At 41.1% G+C, this 23,510-nt stretch overlaps 16 non-coding genes across 16 annotated transcripts; all 16 read left to right on the top strand.

The window, feature by feature from the left end:
- The first annotated feature begins 163 nt into the window (after nt 1–163).
- On the top strand, nt 164–236 carry TRNAK-UUU (transfer RNA lysine (anticodon UUU)). Its single transcript has one exon. It is a non-coding gene; the product is annotated as a tRNA-Lys (tRNA).
- Nucleotides 237–1,846: 1,610 nt separating this feature from the next.
- TRNAK-UUU (transfer RNA lysine (anticodon UUU)) lies at nt 1,847–1,919 on the top strand. Its single transcript has one exon. It is a non-coding gene; the product is annotated as a tRNA-Lys (tRNA).
- A 768-nt stretch (nt 1,920–2,687) lies between these two features.
- On the top strand, nt 2,688–2,760 carry TRNAK-UUU (transfer RNA lysine (anticodon UUU)). Its single transcript has one exon. It is a non-coding gene; the product is annotated as a tRNA-Lys (tRNA).
- Nucleotides 2,761–3,528: 768 nt separating this feature from the next.
- On the top strand, nt 3,529–3,601 carry TRNAK-UUU (transfer RNA lysine (anticodon UUU)). Its single transcript has one exon. It is a non-coding gene; the product is annotated as a tRNA-Lys (tRNA).
- A 769-nt stretch (nt 3,602–4,370) lies between these two features.
- TRNAK-UUU (transfer RNA lysine (anticodon UUU)) lies at nt 4,371–4,443 on the top strand. Its single transcript has one exon. It is a non-coding gene; the product is annotated as a tRNA-Lys (tRNA).
- A 768-nt stretch (nt 4,444–5,211) lies between these two features.
- On the top strand, nt 5,212–5,284 carry TRNAK-UUU (transfer RNA lysine (anticodon UUU)). Its single transcript has one exon. It is a non-coding gene; the product is annotated as a tRNA-Lys (tRNA).
- Nucleotides 5,285–6,896: 1,612 nt separating this feature from the next.
- Nucleotides 6,897–6,969, top strand: TRNAK-UUU (transfer RNA lysine (anticodon UUU)). The gene has a single exon. It is a non-coding gene; the product is annotated as a tRNA-Lys (tRNA).
- Nucleotides 6,970–8,579: 1,610 nt separating this feature from the next.
- TRNAK-UUU (transfer RNA lysine (anticodon UUU)) lies at nt 8,580–8,652 on the top strand. Its single transcript has one exon. It is a non-coding gene; the product is annotated as a tRNA-Lys (tRNA).
- Nucleotides 8,653–9,420: 768 nt separating this feature from the next.
- TRNAK-UUU (transfer RNA lysine (anticodon UUU)) lies at nt 9,421–9,493 on the top strand. Its single transcript has one exon. It is a non-coding gene; the product is annotated as a tRNA-Lys (tRNA).
- A 769-nt stretch (nt 9,494–10,262) lies between these two features.
- Nucleotides 10,263–10,335, top strand: TRNAK-UUU (transfer RNA lysine (anticodon UUU)). Its single transcript has one exon. It is a non-coding gene; the product is annotated as a tRNA-Lys (tRNA).
- Nucleotides 10,336–11,103: 768 nt separating this feature from the next.
- Nucleotides 11,104–11,176, top strand: TRNAK-UUU (transfer RNA lysine (anticodon UUU)). Its single transcript has one exon. It is a non-coding gene; the product is annotated as a tRNA-Lys (tRNA).
- A 2,452-nt stretch (nt 11,177–13,628) lies between these two features.
- Nucleotides 13,629–13,701, top strand: TRNAK-UUU (transfer RNA lysine (anticodon UUU)). Its single transcript has one exon. It is a non-coding gene; the product is annotated as a tRNA-Lys (tRNA).
- Nucleotides 13,702–16,994: 3,293 nt separating this feature from the next.
- On the top strand, nt 16,995–17,067 carry TRNAK-UUU (transfer RNA lysine (anticodon UUU)). The gene has a single exon. It is a non-coding gene; the product is annotated as a tRNA-Lys (tRNA).
- Nucleotides 17,068–18,677: 1,610 nt separating this feature from the next.
- TRNAK-UUU (transfer RNA lysine (anticodon UUU)) lies at nt 18,678–18,750 on the top strand. Its single transcript has one exon. It is a non-coding gene; the product is annotated as a tRNA-Lys (tRNA).
- A 1,611-nt stretch (nt 18,751–20,361) lies between these two features.
- On the top strand, nt 20,362–20,434 carry TRNAK-UUU (transfer RNA lysine (anticodon UUU)). The gene has a single exon. It is a non-coding gene; the product is annotated as a tRNA-Lys (tRNA).
- Nucleotides 20,435–22,885: 2,451 nt separating this feature from the next.
- TRNAK-UUU (transfer RNA lysine (anticodon UUU)) lies at nt 22,886–22,958 on the top strand. Its single transcript has one exon. It is a non-coding gene; the product is annotated as a tRNA-Lys (tRNA).
- The last annotated feature ends 552 nt before the right edge of the window (nt 22,959–23,510 follow it).

Here is a 23,510-nt window from a genome sequence, read left to right as displayed (position 1 = left end):
AATCTCTATATCTGGATACGGAATGACTGAAAAAAGTTATGTCTCCAGTGTCAAAATGTGTGTAATGCACTAGTAATTCATTTCCTTTATTGACCAGTGAGGTAGCCATGTATGGAGGTGCTGTAGAGTGAAAATCAAGTTTCAAATGGGCAGTGATCCCTGTGCCTGGATAGCTCAGTCGGTAGAGCATCAGACTTTTAATCTGAGGGTCCAGGGTTCAAGTCCCTGTTCAGGCGTACCTTTGCTTCTTTTACAAAAAATTAAGCAGGAAATATGAATTGCTCATTCTAATATGTGCTATTTCTGATGGCATCGCAACCTTGGGCAATATGACTCTAAGGTAGTGGAGTCCAGAGTTCTTGGATGCTTTGCCAACATTTCAAGCCTGACTGTGCTTCTAAATAGCATGAAATAGCAAACTTTGTACAAAGTGTTAATATTGGGGAGACAGATTGGTCGAAAAAAAAGCAGACAGGCGCTGGTGAGATTCGAACTCAGGATCTCCTGTTTACTAGACAGGCGCTTTAACCAACTAAGCCACAGCACCTTTTTTGCATCTGGTCTCCTTTCCTTCCTCATGTAATCATTTAGAAGTGAAATCCACTTTTTTAACGCTGGGCTTCTGTTGCAATATAACTTTTCAAAATGTTTTCCAATTGACTGAAACTCCATTGCACAAAACGAGCATGTCATTAATCGTCGATTTAGAGTGGACTGCATTGCCCAGTGTGTGCATTGAGGAGCACATGTTCGTCTTTACTGGGGAGCAAGTTTGCACTCATGAATGTGGCAAAACATTCAAATCCGTAAGTGGGTGAACATTAAAGTCCTAGATGCTGCAAATCTCTATATCTGGATACGGAATGACTGAAAAAAGTTATGTCTCCAGTGTCAAAATGTGTGTAATGCACTAGTAATTAATTTCCTTTATTGACCAGTGAGGTAGCCATGTATGGAGGTGCTGTAGAGTGAAAATCAAGTTTCAAATGGGCAGTGATCCCTGTGCCTGGATAGCTCAGTCGGTAGAGCATCAGACTTTTAATCTGAGGGTCCAGGGTTCAAGTCACGGTTCAGGCGTACCTTTGCTTCTTTTACAAAAAATTAAGCAGGAAATATGAATTGCTCATTCTAATATGTGCTATTTCTGATGGCATCGCAACCTTGGGCAATATGACTCTAAGGTAGTGGAGTCCAGAGTTCTTGGAGGCTTTGCCAACATTTCAAGCCTGACTGTGCTTCTAAATAGCATGAAATAGCAATCTTTGTACAAAGTTTTAACATTGGGGAGACATATTGGTCGAAAAAAAAGCAGACAGGCGCTGCTGACATTCAAACTCAGGATCTCCTGTTTACTAGACAGGCGCTTTAACCAACTAAGCCACAGCACCTTTTTTGCATCTGGTCTCCTTTCCTTCCTCATGTAATCATTTAGAAGTGAAATCCACTTTTTTTAAGGCTAGGCTTCTGTAGCAATATAACTTTTCAAAATGTTTTCCAATTGACTGAAACTCCATTGCACAAAACGAGCATGTCATTAATCGTCGATTTAGAGTGGACTGCATTGCCCAGTGTGTGCATTGAGGAGCACATGTTCGTCTTTACTGGGGAGCAAGTTTGCACTCATGAATGTGGCAAAACATTCAAATCCGTAAGTGGGTGAACATTAAAGTCCTAGATGCTGCAAATCTCTATATCTGGATACGGAATGACTGAAAAAAGTTATGTCTCCAGTGTCAAAATGTGTGTAATGCACTAGTAATTCATTTCCTTTATTGCCCAGTGAGGTAGCCATGTATGGAGGTGCTGTAGAGTGAAAATCAAGTTTCAAATGGGCAGTAATCCCTGTGCCTGGATAGCTCAGTCGGTAGAGCATCAGACTTTTAATCTGAGGGTCCAGGGTTCAAGTCCCTGTTCAGGCGTACCTTTGCTTCTTTTACAAAAAATTAAGCAGGAAATATGAATTGCTCATTCTAATATGTGCTATTTCTGATGGCATCGCAACCTTGGGCAATATGACTCTAAGGTAGTGGAGTCCAGAGTTCTTGGATGCTTTGCCAACATTTCAAGCCTGACTGTGCTTCTAAATAGCATGAAATAGCAATCTTTGTACAAAGTTTTAATATTGGGGAGACAGATTGGTCGAAAAAAAAGCAGACAGGCGCTGCTGAGATTCGAACTCAGGATCTCCTGTTTACTAGACAGGCGCTTTAACCAACTAAGCCGCAGCACCTTTTTTGCATCTGGTCTCCTTTCCTTCCTCATGTAATCATTTAGAAGTGAAATCCACTTTTTTAAGGCTGGGCTTCTGTTGCAATATAACTTTTCAAAATGTTTTCCAATTGACTGAAACTCCATTGCACAAAACGAGCATGTCATTAATCGTCGATTTAGAGTGGACTGCATTGCCCAGTGTGTGCATTGAGGAGCACATGTTCGTCTTTACTGGGGAGCAAGTTTGCACTCATGAATGTGGCAAAACATTCAAATCCGTAAGTGGGTGAACATTAAAGTCCTAGATGCTGCAAATCTCTATATCTGGATACGGAATGACTGAAAAAAGTTATGTCTCCAGTGTCAAAATGTGTGTAATGCACTAGTAATTCATTTCCTTTATTGCCCAGTGAGGTAGCCATGTATGGAGGTGCTGTAGAGTGAAAATCAAGTTTCAAATGGGCAGTAATCCCTGTGCCTGGATAGCTCAGTCGGTAGAGCATCAGACTTTTAATCTGAGGGTCCAGGGTTCAAGTCCCTGTTCAGGCGTACCTTTGCTTCTTTTACAAAAAATTAAGCAGGAAATATGAATTGCTCATTCTAATATGTGCTATTTCTGATGGCATCGCAACCTTGGGCAATATGACTCTAAGGTAGTGGAGTCCAGAGTTCTTGGATGCTTTGCCAACATTTCAAGCCTGACTGTGCTTCTAAATAGCATGAAATAGCAATCTTTGTACAAAGTTTTAATATTGGGGAGACAGATTGGTCGAAAAAAAAGCAGACAGGCGCTGCTGAGATTCGAACTCAGGATCTCCTGTTTACTAGACAGGCGCTTTAACCAACTAAGCCGCAGCACCTTTTTTGCATCTGGTCTCCTTTCCTTCCTCATGTAATCATTTAGAAGTGAAATCCACTTTTTTAAGGCTGGGCTTCTGTTGCAATATAACTTTTCAAAATGTTTTCCAATTGACTGAAACTCCATTGCACAAAACGAGCATGTCATTAATCGTCGATTTAGAGTGGACTGCATTGCCCAGTGTGTGCATTGAGGAGCACATGTTCGTCTTTACTGGGGAGCAAGTTTGCACTCATGAATGTGGCAAAACATTCAAATCCGTAAGTGGGTGACCATTAAAGTCCTACATGCTGCAAATCTCTATATCTGGATACGGAATGACTGAAAAAAGTTATGTCTCCAGTGTCAAAATGTGTGTAATGCACTAGTAATTCATTTCCTTTATTGACCAGTGAGGTAGCCATGTATGGAGGTGCTGTAGAGTGAAAATCAAGTTTCAAATGGGCAGTGATCCCTGTGCCTGGATAGCTCAGTCGGTAGAGCATCAGACTTTTAATCTGAGGGTCCAGGGTTCAAGTCCCTGTTCAGGCGTACCTTTGCTTCTTTTACAAAAAATTAAGCAGGAAATATGAATTGCTCATTCTAATATGTGCTATTTCTGATGGCATCGCAACCTTGGGCAATATGACTCTAAGGTAGTGGAGTCCAGAGTTCTTGGAGGCTTTGCCAACATTTCAAGCCTGACTGTGCTTCTAAATAGCATGAAATAGCAATCTTTGTACAAAGTTTTAACATTGGGGAGACATATTGGTCGAAAAAAAAGCAGACAGGCGCTGCTGACATTCAAACTCAGGATCTCCTGTTTACTAGACAGGCGCTTTAACCAACTAAGCCACAGCACCTTTTTTGCATCTGGTCTCCTTTCCTTCCTCATGTAATCATTTAGAAGTGAAATCCACTTTTTTTAAGGCTAGGCTTCTGTAGCAATATAACTTTTCAAAATGTTTTCCAATTGACTGAAACTCCATTGCACAAAACGAGCATGTCATTAATCGTCGATTTAGAGTGGACTGCATTGCCCAGTGTGTGCATTGAGGAGCACATGTTCGTCTTTACTGGGGAGCAAGTTTGCACTCATGAATGTGGCAAAACATTCAAATCCGTAAGTGGGTGACCATTAAAGTCCTACATGCTGCAAATCTCTATATCTGGATACGGAATGACTGAAAAAAGTTATGTCTCCAGTGTCAAAATGTGTGTAATGCACTAGTAATTCATTTCCTTTATTGACCAGTGAGGTAGCCATGTATGGAGGTGCTGTAGAGTGAAAATCAAGTTTCAAATGGGCAGTGATCCCTGTGCCTGGATAGCTCAGTCGGTAGAGCATCAGACTTTTAATCTGAGGGTCCAGGGTTCAAGTCCCTGTTCAGGCGTACCTTTGCTTCTTTTACAAAAAATTAAGCAGGAAATATGAATTGCTCATTCTAATATGTGCTATTTCTGATGGCATCGCAACCTTGGGCAATATGACTCTAAGGTAGTGGAGTCCAGAGTTCTTGGATGCTTTGCCAACATTTCAAGCCTGACTGTGCTTCTAAATAGCATGAAATAGCAATCTTTGTACAAAGTTTTAATATTGGGGAGACAGATTGGTCGAAAAAAAAGCAGACAGGCGCTGCTGAGATTTGAACTCAGGATCTCCTGTTTACTAGACAGGCGCTTTAACCAACTAAGCCGCAGCACCTTTTTTGCATCTGGTCTCCTTTCCTTCCTCATGTAATCATTTAGAAGTGAAATACACTTTTTTAAGGCTGGGCTTCTGTTGCAATATAACTTTTCAAAATGTTTTCCAATTGACTGAAACTCCATTGCACAAAACGAGCATGTCATTAATCGTCGATTTAGAGTGGACTGCATTGCCCAGTGTGTGCATTGAGGAGCACATGTTCGTCTTTACTGGGGAGCAAGTTTGCACTCATGAATGTGGCAAAACATTCAAATCCGTAAGTGGGTGAACATTAAAGTCCTAGATGCTGCAAATCTCTATATCTGGATACGGAATGACTGAAAAAAGTTATGTCTCCAGTGTCAAAATGTGTGTAATGCACTAGTAATTCATTTCCTTTATTGACCAGTGAGGTAGCCATGTATGGAGGTGCTGTAGAGTGAAAATCAAGTTTCAAATGGGCAGTAATCCCTGTGCCTGGATAGCTCAGTCGGTAGAGCATCAGACTTTTAATCTGAGGGTCCAGGGTTCAAGTCCCTGTTCAGGCGTACCTTTGCTTCTTTTACAAAAAATTAAGCAGGAAATATGAATTGCTCATTCTAATATGTGCTATTTCTGATGGCATCGCAACCTTGGGCAATATGACTCTAAGGTAGTGGAGTCCAGAGTTCTTGGATGCTTTGCCAACATTTCAAGCCTGACTGTGCTTCTAAATAGCATGAAATAGCAATCTTTGTACAAAGTTTTAATATTGGGGAGACAGATTGGTCGAAAAAAAAGCAGACAGGCGCTGCTGAGATTTGAACTCAGGATCTCCTGTTTACTAGACAGGCGCTTTAACCAACTAAGCCGCAGCACCTTTTTTGCTTCTGGTCTCCTTTCCTTCCTCATGTAATCATGTAGAAGTGAAATCCACTTTTTTAAGGCTGGGCTTCTGTTGCAATATAACTTTTCAAAATGTTTTCCAATTGACTGAAACTCCATTGCACAAAACGAGCATGTCAGTAATCGACGATTTAGAGTGGACTGCATTGCCCAGTGTGTGCATTGAGGAGCACATGTACGTCTTTACTGGTGAGCAAGTTTGCACTCATGAATGCGGCAAAACATTCAAATGCGTGGGCTGGATGACCATTAAAGTCCTACATGCTGCAAATCTCTATATCTGGATACGGAATGACTGAAAAAAGTTATGTCTCCAGTGTCAAAATGTGTGTAATGCACTAGTAATTCATTTCCTTTATTGACCAGTGAGGTAGCCATGTATGGAGGTGCTGTAGAGTGAAAATCAAGTTTCAAATGGCAGTGATCCCTGTGCCTGGATAGCTCAGTCGGTAGAGCATCAGACTTTTAATCTCAGGGTCCAGGGTTCAAGTCCCTGTTCAGGCGTACCTTTGCTTCTTTTACAATAAATTAAGCAGGAAATATGAATTGCTCATTCTAATATTTGCTATTTCTGATGGCATCGCAACCTTGGGCAATATGACTCTAAGGTAGTGGAGACCAGAGTTCTTGGGTGCTTTGCCAACATTTCAAGCCTGACTGTGCTTCTAAATAGCATGAAATAGCAATCTTTGTACAAAGTTTTAATATTGGGGAGACAGATTGGTCGAAAAAAAAAGCAGAGAGGCGCTGCTGAGATTCAAACTCAGGATCTCCTTTTTACTAGACAGGCGCTTTAACCAACTAAGCCACAGCACCTTTTTTGCATCTGGTCTCCTTTCCTTCCTCATGTAATCATTTAGAAGTGAAATCCACTTTTTTTTAAGGCTGGGCTTCTGTTGCAATATAACTTTTCAAAATGTTTTCCAATTGACTGAAACTCCATTGCACAAAACGAGCATGTCATTAATCGTCGATTTAGAGTGGACTGCATTGCCCAGTGTGTGCATTGAGGAGCACATGTTCGTCATTACTGGGGAGCAAGTTTGCACTCATGAATGTGGCAAAACATTCAAATCCGTAAGTGGGTGACCATTAAAGTCCTACATGCTGCAAATCTCTATATCTGGATACGGAATGACTGAAAAAAGTTATGTCTCCAGTGTCAAAATGTGTGTAATGCACTAGTAATTCATTTCCTTTATTGACCAGTGAGGTAGCCATGTATGGAGGTGCTGTAGAGTGAAAATCAAGTTTCAAATGGGCAGTGATCCCTGTGCCTGGATAGCTCAGTCGGTAGAGCATCAGACTTTTAATCTGAGGGTCCAGGGTTCAAGTCCCTGTTCAGGCGTACCTTTGCTTCTTTTACAAAAAATTAAGCAGGAAATATGAATTGCTCATTCTAATATGTGCTATTTCTGATGGCATCGCAACCTTGGGCAATATGACTCTAAGGTAGTGGAGTCCAGAGTTCTTGGATGCTTTGCCAACATTTCAAGCCTGACTGTGCTTCTAAATAGCATGAAATAGCAAACTTTGTACAAAGTGTTAATATTGGGGAGACAGATTGGTCGAAAAAAAAGCAGACAGGCGCTGGTGAGATTCGAACTCAGGATCTCCTGTTTACTAGACAGGCGCTTTAACCAACTAAGCCACAGCACCTTTTTTGCATCTGGTCTCCTTTCCTTCCTCATGTAATCATTTAGAAGTGAAATCCACTTTTTTAACGCTGGGCTTCTGTTGCAATATAACTTTTCAAAATGTTTTCCAATTGACTGAAACTCCATTGCACAAAACGAGCATGTCATTAATCGTCGATTTAGAGTGGACTGCATTGCCCAGTGTGTGCATTGAGGAGCACATGTTCGTCTTTACTGGGGAGCAAGTTTGCACTCATGAATGTGGCAAAACATTCAAATCCGTAAGTGGGTGAACATTAAAGTCCTAGATGCTGCAAATCTCTATATCTGGATACGGAATGACTGAAAAAAGTTATGTCTCCAGTGTCAAAATGTGTGTAATGCACTAGTAATTAATTTCCTTTATTGACCAGTGAGGTAGCCATGTATGGAGGTGCTGTAGAGTGAAAATCAAGTTTCAAATGGGCAGTGATCCCTGTGCCTGGATAGCTCAGTCGGTAGAGCATCAGACTTTTAATCTGAGGGTCCAGGGTTCAAGTCACGGTTCAGGCGTACCTTTGCTTCTTTTACAAAAAATTAAGCAGGAAATATGAATTGCTCATTCTAATATGTGCTATTTCTGATGGCATCGCAACCTTGGGCAATATGACTCTAAGGTAGTGGAGTCCAGAGTTCTTGGAGGCTTTGCCAACATTTCAAGCCTGACTGTGCTTCTAAATAGCATGAAATAGCAATCTTTGTACAAAGTTTTAACATTGGGGAGACATATTGGTCGAAAAAAAAGCAGACAGGCGCTGCTGACATTCAAACTCAGGATCTCCTGTTTACTAGACAGGCGCTTTAACCAACTAAGCCACAGCACCTTTTTTGCATCTGGTCTCCTTTCCTTCCTCATGTAATCATTTAGAAGTGAAATCCACTTTTTTTAAGGCTAGGCTTCTGTAGCAATATAACTTTTCAAAATGTTTTCCAATTGACTGAAACTCCATTGCACAAAACGAGCATGTCATTAATCGTCGATTTAGAGTGGACTGCATTGCCCAGTGTGTGCATTGAGGAGCACATGTTCGTCTTTACTGGGGAGCAAGTTTGCACTCATGAATGTGGCAAAACATTCAAATCCGTAAGTGGGTGAACATTAAAGTCCTAGATGCTGCAAATCTCTATATCTGGATACGGAATGACTGAAAAAAGTTATGTCTCCAGTGTCAAAATGTGTGTAATGCACTAGTAATTCATTTCCTTTATTGCCCAGTGAGGTAGCCATGTATGGAGGTGCTGTAGAGTGAAAATCAAGTTTCAAATGGGCAGTAATCCCTGTGCCTGGATAGCTCAGTCGGTAGAGCATCAGACTTTTAATCTGAGGGTCCAGGGTTCAAGTCCCTGTTCAGGCGTACCTTTGCTTCTTTTACAAAAAATTAAGCAGGAAATATGAATTGCTCATTCTAATATGTGCTATTTCTGATGGCATCGCAACCTTGGGCAATATGACTCTAAGGTAGTGGAGTCCAGAGTTCTTGGATGCTTTGCCAACATTTCAAGCCTGACTGTGCTTCTAAATAGCATGAAATAGCAATCTTTGTACAAAGTTTTAATATTGGGGAGACAGATTGGTCGAAAAAAAAGCAGACAGGCGCTGCTGAGATTCGAACTCAGGATCTCCTGTTTACTAGACAGGCGCTTTAACCAACTAAGCCGCAGCACCTTTTTTGCATCTGGTCTCCTTTCCTTCCTCATGTAATCATTTAGAAGTGAAATCCACTTTTTTAAGGCTGGGCTTCTGTTGCAATATAACTTTTCAAAATGTTTTCCAATTGACTGAAACTCCATTGCACAAAACGAGCATGTCATTAATCGTCGATTTAGAGTGGACTGCATTGCCCAGTGTGTGCATTGAGGAGCACATGTTCGTCTTTACTGGGGAGCAAGTTTGCACTCATGAATGTGGCAAAACATTCAAATCCGTAAGTGGGTGACCATTAAAGTCCTACATGCTGCAAATCTCTATATCTGGATACGGAATGACTGAAAAAAGTTATGTCTCCAGTGTCAAAATGTGTGTAATGCACTAGTAATTCATTTCCTTTATTGACCAGTGAGGTAGCCATGTATGGAGGTGCTGTAGAGTGAAAATCAAGTTTCAAATGGGCAGTGATCCCTGTGCCTGGATAGCTCAGTCGGTAGAGCATCAGACTTTTAATCTGAGGGTCCAGGGTTCAAGTCCCTGTTCAGGCGTACCTTTGCTTCTTTTACAAAAAATTAAGCAGGAAATATGAATTGCTCATTCTAATATGTGCTATTTCTGATGGCATCGCAACCTTGGGCAATATGACTCTAAGGTAGTGGAGTCCAGAGTTCTTGGAGGCTTTGCCAACATTTCAAGCCTGACTGTGCTTCTAAATAGCATGAAATAGCAATCTTTGTACAAAGTTTTAACATTGGGGAGACATATTGGTCGAAAAAAAAGCAGACAGGCGCTGCTGACATTCAAACTCAGGATCTCCTGTTTACTAGACAGGCGCTTTAACCAACTAAGCCACAGCACCTTTTTTGCATCTGGTCTCCTTTCCTTCCTCATGTAATCATTTAGAAGTGAAATCCACTTTTTTTAAGGCTAGGCTTCTGTAGCAATATAACTTTTCAAAATGTTTTCCAATTGACTGAAACTCCATTGCACAAAACGAGCATGTCATTAATCGTCGATTTAGAGTGGACTGCATTGCCCAGTGTGTGCATTGAGGAGCACATGTTCGTCTTTACTGGGGAGCAAGTTTGCACTCATGAATGTGGCAAAACATTCAAATCCGTAAGTGGGTGAACATTAAAGTCCTAGATGCTGCAAATCTCTATATCTGGATACGGAATGACTGAAAAAAGTTATGTCTCCAGTGTCAAAATGTGTGTAATGCACTAGTAATTCATTTCCTTTATTGCCCAGTGAGGTAGCCATGTATGGAGGTGCTGTAGAGTGAAAATCAAGTTTCAAATGGGCAGTAATCCCTGTGCCTGGATAGCTCAGTCGGTAGAGCATCAGACTTTTAATCTGAGGGTCCAGGGTTCAAGTCCCTGTTCAGGCGTACCTTTGCTTCTTTTACAAAAAATTAAGCAGGAAATATGAATTGCTCATTCTAATATGTGCTATTTCTGATGGCATCGCAACCTTGGGCAATATGACTCTAAGGTAGTGGAGTCCAGAGTTCTTGGATGCTTTGCCAACATTTCAAGCCTGACTGTGCTTCTAAATAGCATGAAATAGCAATCTTTGTACAAAGTTTTAATATTGGGGAGACAGATTGGTCGAAAAAAAAGCAGACAGGCGCTGCTGAGATTCGAACTCAGGATCTCCTGTTTACTAGACAGGCGCTTTAACCAACTAAGCCGCAGCACCTTTTTTGCATCTGGTCTCCTTTCCTTCCTCATGTAATCATTTAGAAGTGAAATCCACTTTTTTAAGGCTGGGCTTCTGTTGCAATATAACTTTTCAAAATGTTTTCCAATTGACTGAAACTCCATTGCACAAAACGAGCATGTCATTAATCGTCGATTTAGAGTGGACTGCATTGCCCAGTGTGTGCATTGAGGAGCACATGTTCGTCTTTACTGGGGAGCAAGTTTGCACTCATGAATGTGGCAAAACATTCAAATCCGTAAGTGGGTGACCATTAAAGTCCTACATGCTGCAAATCTCTATATCTGGATACGGAATGACTGAAAAAAGTTATGTCTCCAGTGTCAAAATGTGTGTAATGCACTAGTAATTCATTTCCTTTATTGACCAGTGAGGTAGCCATGTATGGAGGTGCTGTAGAGTGAAAATCAAGTTTCAAATGGGCAGTGATCCCTGTGCCTGGATAGCTCAGTCGGTAGAGCATCAGACTTTTAATCTGAGGGTCCAGGGTTCAAGTCCCTGTTCAGGCGTACCTTTGCTTCTTTTACAAAAAATTAAGCAGGAAATATGAATTGCTCATTCTAATATGTGCTATTTCTGATGGCATCGCAACCTTGGGCAATATGACTCTAAGGTAGTGGAGTCCAGAGTTCTTGGAGGCTTTGCCAACATTTCAAGCCTGACTGTGCTTCTAAATAGCATGAAATAGCAATCTTTGTACAAAGTTTTAACATTGGGGAGACATATTGGTCGAAAAAAAAGCAGACAGGCGCTGCTGACATTCAAACTCAGGATCTCCTGTTTACTAGACAGGCGCTTTAACCAACTAAGCCACAGCACCTTTTTTGCATCTGGTCTCCTTTCCTTCCTCATGTAATCATTTAGAAGTGAAATCCACTTTTTTAACGCTGGGCTTCTGTTGCAATATAACTTTTCAAAATGTTTTCCAATTGACTGAAACTCCATTGCACAAAACGAGCATGTCATTAATCGTCGATTTAGAGTGGACGGCATTGCCCAGTGTGTGCATTGAGGAGCACATGTTCGTCTTTACTGGGGAGCAAGTTTGCACTCATGAATGTGGCAAAACATTCAAATCCGTAAGTGGGTGAACATTAAAGTCCTAGATGCTGCAAATCTCTATATCTGGATACGGAATGACTGAAAAAAGTTATGTCTCCAGTGTCAAAATGTGTGTAATGCACTAGTAATTAATTTCCTTTATTGACCAGTGAGGTAGCCATGTATGGAGGTGCTGTAGAGTGAAAATCAAGTTTCAAATGGGCAGTGATCCCTGTGCCTGGATAGCTCAGTCGGTAGAGCATCAGACTTTTAATCTGAGGGTCCAGGGTTCAAGTCACGGTTCAGGCGTACCTTTGCTTCTTTTACAAAAAATTAAGCAGGAAATATGAATTGCTCATTCTAATATGTGCTATTTCTGATGGCATCGCAACCTTGGGCAATATGACTCTAAGGTAGTTGAGTCCAGAGTTCTTGGAGGCTTTGCCAACATTTTAAGCCTGACTGTGCTTCTAAATAGCATGAAATAGCAATCTTTGTACAAAGTTTTAACATTGGGGAGACAGATTGGTCGAAAAAAAAGCAGACAGGCGCTGCTGACATTCAAACTCAGGATCTCCTGTTTACTAGACAGGCGCTTTAACCAACTAAGCCACAGCACCTTTTTTGCATCTGGTCTCCTTTCCTTCCTCATGTAATCATTTAGAAGTGAAATCCACTTTTTTTAAGGCTAGGCTTCTGTAGCAATATAACTTTTCAAAATGTTTTCCAATTGACTGAAACTCCATTGCACAAAACGAGCATGTCATTAATCGTCGATTTAGAGTGGACTGCATTGCCCAGTGTGTGCATTGAGGAGCACATGTTCGTCTTTACTGGGGAGCAAGTTTGCACTCATGAATGTGGCAAAACATTCAAATCCGTAAGTGGGTGACCATTAAAGTCCTACATGCTGCAAATCTCTATATCTGGATACGGAATGACTGAAAAAAGTTATGTCTCCAGTGTCAAAATGTGTGTAATGCACTAGTAATTAATTTCCTTTATTGACCAGTGAGGTAGCCATGTATGGAGGTGCTGTAGAGTGAAAATCAAGTTTCAAATGGGCAGTGATCCCTGTGCCTGGATAGCTCAGTCGGTAGAGCATCAGACTTTTAATCTGAGGGTCCAGGGTTCAAGTCACGGTTCAGGCGTACCTTTGCTTCTTTTACAAAAAATTAAGCAGGAAATATGAATTGCTCATTCTAATATGTGCTATTTCTGATGGCATCGCAACCTTGGGCAATATGACTCTAAGGTAGTTGAGTCCAGAGTTCTTGGAGGCTTTGCCAACATTTTAAGCCTGACTGTGCTTCTAAATAGCATGAAATAGCAATCTTTGTACAAAGTTTTAACATTGGGGAGACAGATTGGTCGAAAAAAAAGCAGACAGGCGCTGCTGACATTCAAACTCAGGATCTCCTGTTTACTAGACAGGCGCTTTAACCAACTAAGCCACAGCACCTTTTTTGCATCTGGTCTCCTTTCCTTCCTCATGTAATCATTTAGAAGTGAAATCCACTTTTTTTAAGGCTAGGCTTCTGTAGCAATATAACTTTTCAAAATGTTTTCCAATTGACTGAAACTCCATTGCACAAAACGAGCATGTCATTAATCGTCGATTTAGAGTGGACTGCATTGCCCAGTGTGTGCATTGAGGAGCACATGTTCGTCTTTACTGGGGAGCAAGTTTGCACTCATGAATGTGGCAAAACATTCAAATCCGTAAGTGGGTGACCATTAAAGTCCTACATGCTGCAAATCTCTATATCTGGATACGGAATGACTGAAAAAAGTTATGTCTCCAGTGTCAAAATGTGTGTAATGCACTAGTAATTCATTTCCTTTATTGACCAGTGAGGTAGCCATGTATGGAGGTGCTGTAGAGTGAAAATCAAGTTTCAAATGGGCAGTGATCCCTGTGCCTGGATAGCTCAGTCGGTAGAGCATCAGACTTTTAATCTGAGGGTCCAGGGTTCAAGTCCCTGTTCAGGCGTACCTTTGCTTCTTTTACAAAAAATTAAGCAGGAAATATGAATTGCTCATTCTAATATGTGCTATTTCTGATGGCATCGCAACCTTGGGCAATATGACTCTAAGGTAGTGGAGTCCAGAGTTCTTGGATGCTTTGCCAACATTTCAAGCCTGACTGTGCTTCTAAATAGCATGAAATAGCAATCTTTGTACAAAGTTTTAATATTGGGGAGACAGATTGGTCGAAAAAAAAGCAGACAGGCGCTGGTGAGATTCGAACTCAGGATCTCCTGTTTACTAGACAGGCGCTTTAACCAACTAAGCCACAGCACCTTTTTTGCATCTGGTCTCCTTTCCTTCCTCATGTAATCATTTAGAAGTGAAATCCACTTTTTTAACGCTGGGCTTCTGTTGCAATATAACTTTTCAAAATGTTTTCCAATTGACTGAAACTCCATTGCACAAAACGAGCATGTCATTAATCGTCGATTTAGAGTGGACTGCATTGCCCAGTGTGTGCATTGAGGAGCACATGTTCGTCTTTACTGGGGAGCAAGTTTGCACTCATGAATGTGGCAAAACATTCAAATCCGTAAGTGGGTGAACATTAAAGTCCTAGATGCTGCAAATCTCTATATCTGGATACGGAATGACTGAAAAAAGTTATGTCTCCAGTGTCAAAATGTGTGTAATGCACTAGTAATTAATTTCCTTTATTGACCAGTGAGGTAGCCATGTATGGAGGTGCTGTAGAGTGAAAATCAAGTTTCAAATGGGCAGTGATCCCTGTGCCTGGATAGTTCAGTCGGTAGAGCATCAGACTTTTAATCTGAGGGTCCAGGGTTCAAGTCACGGTTCAGGCGTACCTTTGCTTCTTTTACAAAAAATTAAGCAGGAAATATGAATTGCTCATTCTAATATGTGCTATTTCTGATGGCATCGCAACCTTGGGCAATATGACTCTAAGGTAGTGGAGTCCAGAGTTCTTGGAGGCTTTGCCAACATTTCAAGCCTGACTGTGCTTCTAAATAGCATGAAATAGCAATCTTTGTACAAAGTTTTAACATTGGGGAGACATATTGGTCGAAAAAAAAGCAGACAGGCGCTGCTGACATTCAAACTCAGGATCTCCTGTTTACTAGACAGGCGCTTTAACCAACTAAGCCACAGCACCTTTTTTGCATCTGGTCTCCTTTCCTTCCTCATGTAATCATTTAGAAGTGAAATCCACTTTTTTTAAGGCTAGGCTTCTGTAGCAATATAACTTTTCAAAATGTTTTCCAATTGACTGAAACTCCATTGCACAAAACGAGCATGTCATTAATCGTCGATTTAGAGTGGACTGCATTGCCCAGTGTGTGCATTGAGGAGCACATGTTCGTCTTTACTGGGGAGCAAGTTTGCACTCATGAATGTGGCAAAACATTCAAATCCGTAAGTGGGTGACCATTAAAGTCCTACATGCTGCAAATCTCTATATCTGGATACGGAATGACTGAAAAAAGTTATGTCTCCAGTGTCAAAATGTGTGTAATGCACTAGTAATTAATTTCCTTTATTGACCAGTGAGGTAGCCATGTATGGAGGTGCTGTAGAGTGAAAATCAAGTTTCAAATGGGCAGTGATCCCTGTGCCTGGATAGTTCAGTCGGTAGAGCATCAGACTTTTAATCTGAGGGTCCAGGGTTCAAGTCACGGTTCAGGCGTACCTTTGCTTCTTTTACAAAAAATTAAGCAGGAAATATGAATTGCTCATTCTAATATGTGCTATTTCTGATGGCATCGCAACCTTGGGCAATATGACTCTAAGGTAGTGGAGTCCAGAGTTCTTGGAGGCTTTGCCAACATTTCAAGCCTGATTGTGCTTCTAAATAGCATGAAATAGCAATCTTTGTACAAAGTTTTAACATTGGGGAGACATATTGGTCGAAAAAAAAGCAGACAGGCGCTGCTGACATTCAAACTCAGGATCTCCTGTTTACTAGACAGGCGCTTTAACCAACTAAGCCACAGCACCTTTTTTGCATCTGGTCTCCTTTCCTTCCTCATGTAATCATTTAGAAGTGAAATCCACTTTTTTAACGCTGGGCTTCTGTTGCAATATAACTTTTCAAAATGTTTTCCAATTGACTGAAACTCCATTGCACAAAACGAGCATGTCATTAATCGTCGATTTAGAGTGGACTGCATTGCCCAGTGTGTGCATTGAGGAGCACATGTTCGTCTTTACTGGGGAGCAAGTTTGCACTCATGAATGTGGCAAAACATTCAAATCCGTAAGTGGGTGAACATTAAAGTCCTAGATGCTGCAAATCTCTATATCTGGATACGGAATGACTGAAAAAAGTTATGTCTCCAGTGTCAAAATGTGTGTAATGCACTAGTAATTAATTTCCTTTATTGACCAGTGAGGTAGCCATGTATGGAGGTGCTGTAGAGTGAAAATCAAGTTTCAAATGGGCAGTGATCCCTGTGCCTGGATAGTTCAGTCGGTAGAGCATCAGACTTTTAATCTGAGGGTCCAGGGTTCAAGTCACGGTTCAGGCGTACCTTTGCTTCTTTTACAAAAAATTAAGCAGGAAATATGAATTGCTCATTCTAATATGTGCTATTTCTGATGGCATCGCAACCTTGGGCAATATGACTCTAAGGTAGTGGAGTCCAGAGTTCTTGGAGGCTTTGCCAACATTTCAAGCCTGACTGTGCTTCTAAATAGCATGAAATAGCAATCTTTGTACAAAGTTTTAACATTGGGGAGACATATTGGTCGAAAAAAAAGCAGACAGGCGCTGCTGACATTCAAACTCAGGATCTCCTGTTTACTAGACAGGCGCTTTAACCAACTAAGCCACAGCACCTTTTTTGCATCTGGTCTCCTTTCCTTCCTCATGTAATCATTTAGAAGTGAAATCCACTTTTTTTAAGGCTAGGCTTCTGTAGCAATATAACTTTTCAAAATGTTTTCCAATTGACTGAAACTCCATTGCACAAAACGAGCATGTCATTAATCGTCGATTTAGAGTGGACTGCATTGCCCAGTGTGTGCATTGAGGAGCACATGTTCGTCTTTACTGGGGAGCAAGTTTGCACTCATGAATGTGGCAAAACATTCAAATCCGTAAGTGGGTGACCATTAAAGTCCTACATGCTGCAAATCTCTATATCTGGATACGGAATGACTGAAAAAAGTTATGTCTCCAGTGTCAAAATGTGTGTAATGCACTAGTAATTCATTTCCTTTATTGACCAGTGAGGTAGCCATGTATGGAGGTGCTGTAGAGTGAAAATCAAGTTTCAAATGGGCAGTGATCCCTGTGCCTGGATAGCTCAGTCGGTAGAGCATCAGACTTTTAATCTGAGGGTCCAGGGTTCAAGTCCCTGTTCAGGCGTACCTTTGCTTCTTTTACAAAAAATTAAGCAGGAAATATGAATTGCTCATTCTAATATGTGCTATTTCTGATGGCATCGCAACCTTGGGCAATATGACTCTAAGGTAGTGGAGTCCAGAGTTCTTGGATGCTTTGCCAACATTTCAAGCCTGACTGTGCTTCTAAATAGCATGAAATAGCAATCTTTGTACAAAGTTTTAATATTGGGGAGACAGATTGGTCGAAAAAAAAAGCAGACAGGCGCTGCTGAGATTTGAACTCAGGATCTCCTGTTTACTAGACAGGCGCTTTAACCAACTAAGCCGCAGCACCTTTTTTGCATCTGGTCTCCTTTCCTTCCTCATGTAATCATTTAGAAGTGAAATACACTTTTTTAAGGCTGGGCTTCTGTTGCAATATAACTTTTCAAAATGTTTTCCAATTGACTGAAACTCCATTGCACAAAACGAGCATGTCATTAATCGTCGATTTAGAGTGGACTGCATTGCCCAGTGTGTGCATTGAGGAGCACATGTTCGTCTTTACTGGGGAGCAAGTTTGCACTCATGAATGTGGCAAAACATTCAAATCCGTAAGTGGGTGAACATTAAAGTCCTAGATGCTGCAAATCTCTATATCTGGATACGGAATGACTGAAAAAAGTTATGTCTCCAGTGTCAAAATGTGTGTAATGCACTAGTAATTCATTTCCTTTATTGCCCAGTGAGGTAGCCATGTATGGAGGTGCTGTAGAGTGAAAATCAAGTTTCAAATGGGCAGTAATCCCTGTGCCTGGATAGCTCAGTCGGTAGAGCATCAGACTTTTAATCTGAGGGTCCAGGGTTCAAGTCCCTGTTTAGGCGTACCTTTGCTTCTTTTACAAAAAATTAAGCAGGAAATATGAATTGCTCATTCTAATATGTGCTATTTCTGATGGCATCGCAACCTTGGGCAATATGACTCTAAGGTAGTGGAGTCCAGAGTTCTTGGATGCTTTGCCAACATTTCAAGCCTGACTGTGCTTCTAAATAGCATGAAATAGCAATCTTTGTACAAAGTTTTAATATTGGGGAGACAGATTGGTCGAAAAAAAAGCAGACAGGCGCTGCTGAGATTCGAACTCAGGATCTCCTGTTTACTAGACAGGCGCTTTAACCAACTAAGCCGCAGCACCTTTTTTGCATCTGGTCTCCTTTCCTTCCTCATGTAATCATTTAGAAGTGAAATCCACTTTTTTAAGGCTGGGCTTCTGTTGCAATATAACTTTTCAAAATGTTTTCCAATTGACTGAAACTCCATTGCACAAAACGAGCATGTCATTAATCGTCGATTTAGAGTGGACTGCATTGCCCAGTGTGTGCATTGAGGAGCACATGTTCGTCTTTACTGGGGAGCAAGTTTGCACTCATGAATGTGGCAAAACATTCAAATCCGTAAGTGGGTGACCATTAATGTCCTACATGCTGCAAATCTCTATATCTGGATACGGAATGACTGAAAAAAGTTATGTTTCCAGTGTCAAAATGTGTGTAATGCACTAGTAATTCATTTCCTTTATTGACCAGTGAGGTAGCCATGTATGGAGGTGCTGTAGAGTGAAAATCAAGTTTCAAATGGGCAGTGATCCCTGTGCCTGGATAGCTCAGTCGGTAGAGCATCAGACTTTTAATCTGAGGGTCCAGGGTTCAAGTCCCTGTTCAGGCGTACCTTTGCTTCTTTTACAAAAAATTAAGCAGGAAATATGAATTGCTCATTCTAATATGTGCTATTTCTGATGGCATCGCAACCTTGGGCAATATGACTCTAAGGTAGTGGAGTCCAGAGTTCTTGGATGCTTTGCCAACATTTCAAGCCTGACTGTGCTTCTAAATAGCATGAAATAGCAATCTTTGTACAAAGTTTTAATATTGGGGAGACAGATTGGTCGAAAAAAAAGCAGACAGGCGCTGCTGAGATTCGAACTCAGGATCTCCTGTTTACTAGACAGGCGCTTTAACCAACTAAGCCGCAGCACCTTTTTTGCATCTGGTCTCCTTTCCTTCCTCATGTAATCATTTAGAAGTGAAATCCACTTTTTTTAAGGCTAGGCTTCTGTAGCAATATAACTTTTCAAAATGTTTTCCAATTGACTGAAACTCCATTGCACAAAACGAGCATGTCATTAATCGTCGATTTAGAGTGGACTGCATTGCCCAGTGTGTGCATTGAGGAGCACATGTTCGTCTTTACTGGGGAGCAAGTTTGCACTCATGAATGTGGCAAAACATTCAAATCCGTAAGTGGGTGACCATTAAAGTCCTACATGCTGCAAATCTCTATATCTGGATACGGAATGACTGAAAAAAGTTATGTCTCCAGTGTCAAAATGTGTGTAATGCACTAGTAATTCATTTCCTTTATTGACCAGTGAGGTAGCCATGTATGGAGGTGCTGTAGAGTGAAAATCAAGTTTCAAATGGGCAGTGATCCCTGTGCCTGGATAGCTCAGTCGGTAGAGCATCAGACTTTTCATCTGAGGGTCCAGGGTTCAAGTCCCTGTTCAGGCGTACCTTTGCTTCTTTTACAAAAAATTAAGCAGGAAATATGAATTGCTCATTCTAATATGTGCTATTTCTGATGGCATCGCAACCTTGGGCAATATGACTCTAAGGTAGTGGAGTCCAGAGTTCTTGGATGCTTTGCCAACATTTCAAGCCTGACTGTGCTTCTAAATAGCATGAAATAGCAATCTTTGTACAAAGTTTTAATATTGGGGAGACAGATTGGTCGAAAAAAAAAGCAGACAGGCGCTGCTGAGATTTGAACTCAGGATCTCCTGTTTACTAGACAGGCGCTTTAACCAACTAAGCCGCAGCACCTTTTTTGCATCTGGTCTCCTTTCCTTCCTCATGTAATCATTTAGAAGTGAAATCCACTTTTTTAAGGCTGGGCTTCTGTTGCAATATAACTTTTCAAAATGTTTTCCAATTGACTGAAACTCCATTGCACAAAACGAGCATGTCATTAATCGTCGATTTAGAGTGGACTGCATTGCCCAGTGTGTGCATTGAGGAGCACATGTTCGTCTTTACTGGGGAGCAAGTTTGCACTCATGAATGTGGCAAAACATTCAAATCCGTAAGTGGGTGAACATTAAAGTCTTAGATGCTGCAAATCTCTATATCTGGATACGGAATGACTGAAAAAAGTTATGTCTCCAGTGTCAAAATGTGTGTAATGCACTAGTAATTCATTTCCTTTATTGACCAGTGAGGTAGCCATGTATGGAGGTGCTGTAGAGTGAAAATCAAGTTTCAAATGGGCAGTGATCCCTGTGCCTGGATAGCTCAGTCGGTAGAGCATCAGACTTTTAATCTGAGGGTCCAGGGTTCAAGTCCCTGTTCAGGCGTACCTTTGCTTCTTTTACAAAAAATTAAGCAGGAAATATGAATTGCTCATTCTAATATGTGCTATTTCTGATGGCATCGCAACCTTGGGCAATATGACTCTAAGGTAGTGGAGTCCAGAGTTCTTGGATGCTTTGCCAACATTTCAAGCCTGACTGTGCTTCTAAATAGCATGAAATAGCAATCTTTGTACAAAGTTTTAATATTGGGGAGACAGATTGGTCGAAAAAAAAGCAGACAGGCGCTGCTGAGATTCGAACTCAGGATCTCCTGTTTACTAGACAGGCGCTTTAACCAACTAAGCCGCAGCACCTTTTTTGCATCTGGTCTCCTTTCCTTCCTCATGTAATCATTTAGAAGTGAAATCCACTTTTTTAAGGCTGGGCTTCTGTTGCAATATAACTTTTCAAAATGTTTTCCAATTGACTGAAACTCCATTGCACAAAACGAGCATGTCATTAATCGTCGATTTAGAGTGGACTGCATTGCCCAGTGTGTGCATTGAGGAGCACATGTTCGTCTTTACTGGGGAGCAAGTTTGCACTCATGAATGTGGCAAAACATTCAAATCCGTAAGTGGGTGAACATTAAAGTCCTAGATGCTGCAAATCTCTATATCTGGATACGGAATGACTGAAAAAAGTTATGTCTCCAGTGTCAAAATGTGTGTAATGCACTAGTAATTCATTTCCTTTATTGCCCAGTGAGGTAGCCATGTATGGAGGTGCTGTAGAGTGAAAATCAAGTTTCAAATGGGCAGTAATCCCTGTGCCTGGATAGCTCAGTCGGTAGAGCATCAGACTTTTAATCTGAGGGTCCAGGGTTCAAGTCCCTGTTTAGGCGTACCTTTGCTTCTTTTACAAAAAATTAAGCAGGAAATATGAATTGCTCATTCTAATATGTGCTATTTCTGATGGCATCGCAACCTTGGGCAATATGACTCTAAGGTAGTGGAGTCCAGAGTTCTTGGATGCTTTGCCAACATTTCAAGCCTGACTGTGCTTCTAAATAGCATGAAATAGCAATCTTTGTACAAAGTTTTAATATTGGGGAGACAGATTGGTCGAAAAAAAAGCAGACAGGCGCTGGTGAGATTCGAACTCAGGATCTCCTGTTTACTAGACAGGCGCTTTAACCAACTAAGCCACAGCACCTTTTTTGCATCTGGTCTCCTTTCCTTCCTCATGTAATCATTTAGAAGTGAAATCCACTTTTTTAACGCTGGGCTTCTGTTGCAATATAACTTTTCAAAATGTTTTCCAATTGACTGAAACTCCATTGCACAAAACGAGCATGTCATTAATCGTCGATTTAGAGTGGACTGCATTGCCCAGTGTGTGCATTGAGGAGCACATGTTCGTCTTTACTGGGGAGCAAGTTTGCACTCATGAATGTGGCAAAACATTCAAATCCGTAAGTGGGTGAACATTAAAGTCCTAGATGCTGCAAATCTCTATATCTGGATACGGAATGACTGAAAAAAGTTATGTCTCCAGTGTCAAAATGTGTGTAATGCACTAGTAATTAATTTCCTTTATTGACCAGTGAGGTAGCCATGTATGGAGGTGCTGTAGAGTGAAAATCAAGTTTCAAATGGGCAGTGATCCCTGTGCCTGGATAGCTCAGTCGGTAGAGCATCAGACTTTTAATCTGAGGGTCCAGGGTTCAAGTCACGGTTCAGGCGTACCTTTGCTTCTTTTACAAAAAATTAAGCAGGAAATATGAATTGCTCATTCTAATATGTGCTATTTCTGATGGCATCGCAACCTTGGGCAATATGACTCTAAGGTAGTGGAGTCCAGAGTTCTTGGAGGCTTTGCCAACATTTCAAGCCTGACTGTGCTTCTAAATAGCATGAAATAGCAATCTTTGTACAAAGTTTTAACATTGGGGAGACAGATTGGTCGAAAAAAAAGCAGACAGGCGCTGCTGACATTCAAACTCAGGATCTCCTGTTTACTAGACAGGCGCTTTAACCAACTAAGCCACAGCACCTTTTTTGCATCTGGTCTCCTTTCCTTCCTCATGTAATCATTTAGAAGTGAAATCCACTTTTTTTAAGGCTAGGCTTCTGTAGCAATATAACTTTTCAAAATGTTTTCCAATTGACTGAAACTCCATTGCACAAAACGAGCATGTCATTAATCGTCGATTTAGAGTGGACTGCATTGCCCAGTGTGTGCATTGAGGAGCACATGTTCGTCTTTACTGGGGAGCAAGTTTGCACTCATGAATGTGGCAAAACATTCAAATCCGTAAGTGGGTGACCATTAAAGTCCTACATGCTGCAAATCTCTATATCTGGATACGGAATGACTGAAAAAAGTTATGTCTCCAGTGTCAAAATGTGTGTAATGCACTAGTAATTCATTTCCTTTATTGACCAGTGAGGTAGCCATTTATGGAGGTGCTGTAGAGTGAAAATCAAGTTTCAAATGGGCAGTGATCCCTGTGCCTGGATAGCTCAGTCGGTAGAGCATCAGACTTTTAATCTGAGGGTCCAGGGTTCAAGTCCCTGTTCAGGCGTACCTTTGCTTCTTTTACAAAAAATTAAGCAGGAAATATGAATTGCTCATTCTAATATGTGCTATTTCTGATGGCATCGCAACCTTGGGCAATATGACTCTAAGGTAGTGGAGTCCAGAGTTCTTGGATGCTTTGCCAACATTTCAAGCCTGACTGTGCTTCTAAATAGCATGAAATAGCAATCTTTGTACAAAGTTTTAATATTGGGGAGACAGATTGGTCGAAAAAAAAGCAGACAGGCGCTGGTGAGATTCGAACTCAGGATCTCCGGTTTACTAGACAGGCGCTTTAACCAACTAAGCCACAGCACCTTTTTTGCATCTGGTCTCCTTTCCTTCCTCATGTAATCATTTAGAAGTGAAATCCACTTTTTTAACGCTGGGCTTCTGTTGCAATATAACTTTTCAAAATGTTTTCCAATTGACTGAAACTCCATTGCACAAAACGAGCATGTCATTAATCGTCGATTTAGAGTGGACTGCATTGCCCAGTGTGTGCATTGAGGAGCACATGTTCGTCTTTACTGGGGAGCAGGTTTGCACTCATGAATGT

Source organism: Ambystoma mexicanum, unplaced genomic scaffold, assembly GCF_040938575.1.
Source record: "Ambystoma mexicanum isolate Mex_15411 unplaced genomic scaffold, UKY_AmexF1_1 Mex_scaf1, whole genome shotgun sequence".
NCBI lineage: Eukaryota > Metazoa > Chordata > Amphibia > Caudata > Ambystomatidae > Ambystoma > Ambystoma mexicanum.
The sequence above is the reverse complement of the archived record's forward strand: the minus strand, read 5'-3'. Positions and strand labels throughout refer to the sequence as shown.